Source organism: Canis lupus, chromosome 30, assembly GCF_011100685.1.
Source record: "Canis lupus familiaris isolate Mischka breed German Shepherd chromosome 30, alternate assembly UU_Cfam_GSD_1.0, whole genome shotgun sequence".
Lineage (NCBI taxonomy): Eukaryota > Metazoa > Chordata > Mammalia > Carnivora > Canidae > Canis > Canis lupus.
In genome coordinates this window covers 18,778,728-18,786,232 of record NC_049251.1, presented here as the reverse complement: position 1 = coordinate 18,786,232, position 7,505 = coordinate 18,778,728, and the positions used below count along the sequence as shown (strand labels likewise).

Here is a 7,505-nt window from a genome sequence, read left to right as displayed (position 1 = left end):
TTTTTTTTTAAATGAAACAAAATTGTCAAAACGACAAAAAGCAGAGCAAAGTCCAAGTAGCAGGGAATTTCAGAAGGGAAAAATCTCAAGTAAGGAAGACCTCTGGTGGTTAGACTGAATTGGAAGGAGCTGCCCCCACCGAGAGGCTAAGAGGTTTCCGGGATGTGGTAGAGGAATCTGTTCATAACATAAGGGGTTGGAGTCATTATTACTCAGGTCTTCCCACTCTACTGTTCCGTGCCCTGGAAACTTCTCAGGCCATAATGTATTATAGAAGAATGAAGGGACGTCAGACATGGCATGTGCTGCCCACGGGTGAGGAATCAATGGTTGTGCTCCACAAGGTAGGAAAGGTTGAGATAAGGAAAATGACTGCATGGGCCACTCCTAGTGCTTCCCTTTTGTTTCAGAGAGACTCCAAGGGAGAAGACACAGCTAGTGAGGAAGGTCTATCTTCTTTGAAATCTGACTGGATTTAGCTGGTTAGTTTTTTACAGGCTCAAATGAAGAAACAATATCTACCTTTTAGGGAGGTTGAGAGTTTAAGGGTCTGGCACACCCAGAATAATAACCATTTCTGTCTTATTTCCTCTGCTGTTTAGAAAGTAGTCTCGGGGATCCTGGATAGCACAGTTAAGCATTTGATTCTTGGATTTGGCTTAGGTCATGATCTCAGGGTCGTGATATCGAGCTCCATGATGGGCTTTATGCTCAGCACGAAATCTTCTTGGGATCCTCCCTCCCTCTGCCCCTCCTACTTGTTTTCTCTCTCTCTCAATCTCTCTCTCTCTCTCTCTCAAAATAAATAATAAATGGTGAAGGCAGGAGCCGCAGGCACGGCGCCCACTGCCCGCCGCCGCAGCCTCGTTCGACTACTTGGTGATCGATGGCGGCTCGGGCAGGCTGGCCAGCGCACGCAGGGCGGAGAGCCGTGGTGGAGAGCCACAAACTGGGCGGCACATGCGTGAATGTTGGATGTGTACCCAAAAAGGTAATGTGGAACACAGCTGTCCACTATGAATTCATGCATGATTACGTTGATTACGGCTTTCAAAGTTGTGAGAGTAAATTCAATTGGAGGTTATAAAGGAAAAGCGTGATGCCGACGTGAGTTGCCTGAAAACCATCTATCAGAATAATTAACCAAGTCCCATATAGAAATCATCCATGGCCATGCGGCATTCACGTGTGATTCTGCGCCCACAATAGAGGTCAATGGGAACAAATACACTGCCCCTCACATCCTGATTGCCACAGGCGTTGGCGTCCCCTCCGGTCTCAGGAGAGCCAGATCCCTCGTGCCAGCCTAGGAATAACCCGTCATGGATTTTTCCAACTGAAAGAATTGCCTGGCCGTAGTGTCATCGTTGGTGTAGGTTACATTGCTATAGAGATAGCTGGGATTCTTTCCGCTCTGGGCTCAAAGATGTCACTGGCATGATAAGGTACTTAGAAATTTTGACTCAATTATCAGTTCAAACTGCACTGAAGAACTGGAGAATTCCGGCATAGAGATCCTGAAGTACTCGCAGGTCAAGGAAGTTAAACAGACATCCTCAGGCTTGGAACTGTGCATGATTACTTCAGTTCCTGGTAGGAAACCCACCTTGACCATGATTCCAGATGTTGACTGCCTGCTGTGGGCCATTGGGTGGGACCCAAACTCCAGTAGCCTGAATTTAGACAAAGTGGGGATTCAAACTGATGACAAAGGTCATATCATAGTAGATGAATTCCAGAATACCAGCGTGAAAGGCATCTATGCAGTTGGGGACGTGTGTGGAAAAGTTCTTCTCACTCCAGTTGCCATAGCTACTGGCTGAAAACTTGCCCATGGACTTTTTGAATGCAAAGAAGATTCCAAATTAGACTATGACAACATCCCCACAGTCGTCTTCAGCCCCGCCCCGATTGGGACAGTGGGACTCACAGAAGATGAGGCCATTTATAAATATGGAAAAGAAAATATGAAGACCTATTCAACCACCTTTACCCCAATGTATCATTCAGTTACCAAAAGGAAAACAAAATGTGTGATGAAAATGGTTTGTGCCACTGTGGAGGAAAAGGTGGTTGGGATCCATATGCAAAGAATTGGGTGTGATGAAATGCTGCAGGGTTTTGCTGTTGTGGTAAAAATGGGAGCGACCAAAGCTGACTTTGACAACACGGTTGCCATTCACCCTACCTCTTCCGAAGAACTGGTCACACTTCGTTGAAAACCCAGAGACTTGTATGGCCAGCAGCTGGACTAGTAGACCTGAAACGAACCAAATAATCATGTTTTCTAACTGTTCCCATTTTACGTATCTCTTTATTGTAATCAGAATATTCTGATAGAGGAAATTTTCGGTGCATAATAGAACTTATGTATGGAATTAGAAATGTGTTTTGTCGTCCAGGATTGATTTTCATTTGATTGCATCTCAGAGTAATCAATATTTTAAAGGTAGTTGTTTTGTTTTGTTTTGTTTTTTTCCTTATTAACAGCTCTTTGCTAGCTGGTTTTTTGTTTTGTTCTATTTTGTTTTTGTTTCAGCCTTATCCCAGGTATAAGACTATATGAAGTACAGGTAATTAAAGTACTTGAAAGAATTTAACTTGCTAATTTTTATAGATGAAGTTGACAGCAGCTCTTCATATTAGGTAACGCAAGTGCACAGTCACATTAACTTTTGAAGCCAGTACTGTGCTCTGCATATTGAAAAGCTGCTTCAAAGGTGTGAACTTTTTCTAAAAGCATATAACATGAGAGACCCACTTTCCCTATTTTATTTTATTTTTTTTGTTTTAAATGATTAAAAATTGTTCCTTTTATGAAGTGAAGTACATCACACTTGGGAAAGATGTGTCCCTCCTAAGTGAGGGACATTTTGGAAGTAGTTTCTGCTTTCAGAAGGAGAATTCAAAGTCTCTTCCTGTGTTAAGAGTTCATAGTTCAATGAATGATTTCAAGTTTTTTATGTGTTCTTGTCATTTTTTTCCTGAAAACTATTTCCAAAAACCTGAAAATAAAATCACAGCCTTTTCTTCTTATAAAATTTGTTATTATGAATTTATAGCTAACAGTTCATTTTCTAAGATTATTTCACGTTGGAGATTACATGCTAACAGTGAGCTACCTTGCATAGGCTTAAGGCCTTATGAGAGGTGGATTTTTATAGATTGAGAGCAGAAGTATAAAGGAGAAACATTTAGGGATGCCTGGGTGGCTCAGTGGTTGAGCGTCTGCCTTTGGCTCAGGTCATGACATTGGGGTCTTGGGATCAAGTCCCACATCAGGCTCCCACAAGGAGTCTGCTTCTCCCTCTGCCTAAGTCTCTACCTCTGTGTCTGTCATGAATAAATAAATAAAATCTTTAAATAAATAAATAAATAAATAAATAAATAAATAAATAAATATTTTTAAAGGGGGAGGGGGTCTCATAGACCTGATCAAAATTCTCTTTTTTTCTTAGATGAGAAAACTAAGAGTTAGGAAGGTCAACTATGTACCCCAAGGTCATACTGATAATTACTAGCAGAGCTGGACCTTGAACATTGGTCTCCTGATGTTTTATCCAGTGGTCTTTCTTCTACCAAAGACCATTTTTATCCACTGGGGATACAAATACCAATTTCTCCAACAAATCAATGACATGGAAACTGAATAGATTAAAAGAGATTTAAGAGAATCAGCTAAAGCACTGGTTGGAACTTGTTTAAATTCTCATTCGAAAAAATCAAATGGAAAAATACATTTTGGAGACAATTAGCAAAACTGAATATGAACTAGGTAGTAGATAATATTATTTATTAAATTTGTATTCAATTTGATAATGGTATCAGGTATATGTAACTTTTTTTAAGTTATCAGTGTGAATTCACATTGAAGTATTAACAACTTACCAAACATGGTGAGATTTGCTTTGAAGTATGTAAAAATGGGGGGGGGGGGGGAGGCTGTAATAAATAAAATAAGATTGGTAAATGTTGGTAATTGTTGAAGCTGGGTAATGAGAAACATGGGGGCCTATTAAGCTATTCTCTCTACTTTTGTGTATACTTGAAAATGTCAATTTTTTAAGTGTTTAAAAGGAAAAAATACTAATCCAGACTTAAGGCTGGGCACGTTGAAAGCACAACCTCTCCCCTGTCTCCAGTTGAGCAGCAATGCAGGTGGGATTTGGAGGAGGTAGCCAAGGCCTGGATCACTGCTACCTTCCTGAATCCTTCACACACCACCCTCCACCTTCTCACTGAAGATGCCCAAGGGGATTGGATCACAATCCAAATGTGTTTTATATCCATTTAGCTATACTTAATTTAACAGTAAACTGCAAACCTTTCAATGAAATAGGCCTGTGCTATATTTTCCAGACTCTAATGCTTTGTTAAAATTTTTAAAATAAAAAAATATAGTTGGAAAAACCCTCATACATCCCATGCACAACATCCTGGTAATTACCAGATAGTGTTAGGGTTCATCAAAAGCTTATTTATCTCACCACTTCTTACTCTCCCCTTGTGGAGTGTCTTCTACACACACACACACACACACACACACACACACACACACACCATGAAGAATCAACTGTACAGGAATCCAGTTTGTTGCACATTAATCACAAGGAGGAAGACCTACCATTGGCTCCAAATGGAAACTTGCCTTTATTAAGGACTCAGAGTGTGGTTTGGCTTTGGACTGCATCTCTTCCCTTGTTAATTCTCTCAAGGGAATTGAGTAAGTTGGGCTTTCATAATTAAAGAAGTTATGTCTTTGTGTAAACATTGAAATAACTTTGGACCTGGATCTATTTATCACTGCAATCTTGATCTAATAGCTTATAATAGTGACTGCAAGGGCGTTTACAGGCCTCTATCCAGTGACATCTTGGAAGACTTTAGAGATAAAGGAGGGCAAAGGGGAAATATACACACATATCAACACAGCCTTGAAGAAACGACAAATACCCACCATTTGCTTCAACGTGGATGGAACTGAAGGGTATTATGCTGAGTGAAGTAAGTCAATCGGAGAAGGACAAACATATGTTCTCATTCATTTGGGGAATATAAATAATAATGAAAGGGAATATAAGGGAAGGGAGAAGAAATGTGTGGGAAATATCAGAAAGGGAGACATAACATAAAGACTCCTAACTCTGGGAAACGAACTAGGGGTGGTGGAAGGGGAGGAGGGCGGGGGTTGGGGGTGACTGGGTGATGGGCACTGAGGGGGACACTTGACGGGATGAGCACTGGGTGTTATTCTGTATGTTGGTAAATTGAACACCAATAAAAAATTAATTTATTAAAAAAAAACACAGCCTTGAGAAATTTCTTAAAATGATCAGGACTACATAAATTACCTTCAACCAAAAAGAAATTTACCTTGATCCTAACATTTTCTCCCTTCCTTGTCCTAACCATCCCTGTCTCCTTTTACTGCTATCACCTGCTATCTCTGGTCCATGATTTTTCAACATCAATGATGCTATCAGGCATCACAGAAATCCCTTTGATAAGTCAGAAACTGGCCAAATATTATTGTGGCTAGTGTCATTGTGGAGGAAACAGGAAGAGAAGCAGGACTCAGGTTTGGACTTCTAGAAGTAAAGCATGGATGCATGAAGTTATGGAGTTTGATTCTAGGACCCCACATACTAAAAGAAAGCATTCATTAATAATTGCTAAGGAACACACCTCCAGGCCCTACTCCCCTGTAATTCAGATTCAGTGTGGATATGAGTTTTGTGAGTGCAGGAACCACATCTCCCCCTTCTCTGTGTCTCTCACAAAACTCAGCACAGTACTTTGCACCTGATAGAAACTAAGTGATTAATAAGATTGAACTGGAGAGTTGCTGTTTGTACTCTAGGCACCAGGTACAAGATTCCCAAGACTCACCATTGCTAATGCCAATGGAAATTCATTCTGTTGAAAACTATACAAGGGGCACCTGGTGGCTCAGTGGTTGAGTGTCTGCCTTCACCTCAGGTCATGATCCTGGAGTCCTGGGAATTGAGTCCTGCATCAGGCTCCCCCTGGGGAGCCTGATTCTCCTTCTGCCTATGTCTCTGCCTCTCTCTGTGTGTCTCTCATGAATAAATAAATAAAATCTTTTTTAAAAAACTATATACAAATGCAATGGTTTATAACCCGAAAGTTTCAAAAGTGTTATTTCCAACCAGAAAAAACAAAGGTATTTGTATCTCATTGCATCTTTCAGTTTAAGATATTGTATTAGACTGAAATGGAGATTGTAACTTTTGTTCAAGAGATAACTCTTCTTGTCTCATTCCATTAGTTATGATGAAGCCCCATCACTAAAGACTTTACTGCCTTGCTGGGGGAGAACTTGTTATGAGTGACTGGCTTTCACAATTAGCTTAGGAAACCAGACTCATTTGTTGAATCAAAGAAAAAGTATATCAAGGAAAGAAGAAATCACCAAAGAATATCTCTCTGAGCTCACTTGTTTTCTTCCCTTGAATCAGACCACTAGCATCCCTCTTGGAAATGTGGTAACACTCAGAAGATGGACCTGAGTGCTCAAGTGGCTTCAATGGGTCTACAGCATTCATCAAGCGGTGATTGTATACAAGTCCTTTCAGTGGGATTGAAGAACCCAATGCAGACCTGGCCTATGCAGGCTTTGTATGAGAACCTTATTGTCTTATCAAGAAGACCTAAAAGAAGGGCACTTGGGTGGCTCAGTGGTTGGGCATCTGCCTTTGGCTCAGATTGTGATCCTGGGGTCCTGGGATTGAGTCCTGCATTGGGCTCCTCAAAGGGAGCCTGCTTTTCCTCTGCCTCTGCTTCTGCCTCTCTCTGTGTCTATCATGAATAAATAATTTAAAATCTTTTTTAAAAAATGAAAGAAAGAAAGAAAGAAAGAAAGAAAGAAAGAAAGAAAGAAAGAAAGAAAGAAGAAAGAAAAGAAAAGAAAAGAAAAGAAAGAAAGAAAGAAAGAAAGAAAGAAAGAAAGAAAGAAAGAAAGAAAACCTAAAAGGAAAAACTTTTTTTTGAACTAAAGAAAAAGTGGCATAAAAACTGGTAGAAAGTAGTAAAATGCAAATAAAATACCCAAGAGCTGGGAGAGTTGGATTAAGGCCATGATTAAATCAACATAGGCAATAACAATCCCTTCCATTTGTACAATACTCGACAGTGTTTAAATATACCTATTATCTCTTTTAAATGTTTTTTATTTAATTTTTTTTTTTTTTATGATAGTCACAGAGAGAGAGAGAGAGAGAGAGGCAGAGACACAGGCAGAGGGAGAAGCAGGCTCCATGCACCGGGAGCCTGATGTGGGATTCGATCCCGGGTCTCCAGGATCATGCCCTGGGCCAAAGGCAGGCGCCAAACCGCTGCGCCACCCAGGGATCCCTGTTTTTTAATATTTTATTTATTTATTCATGAAATACACAGGTAGAGAGAGAGGCAGAGACACAGGCAGAGGGAGAAGCAGGCTCCATGCAGGGAGCCTCATGTGGGACTCGATCCCAGGGCTCCAGGAT

At 40.6% G+C, this 7,505-nt stretch overlaps 1 pseudogene; it reads left to right on the top strand.

The window, feature by feature from the left end:
* The first annotated feature begins 263 nt into the window (after positions 1–263).
* LOC100686356 lies at positions 264–2,385 on the top strand (annotated as a pseudogene).
* Positions 2,386–7,505: the final 5,120 nt, after the last annotated feature.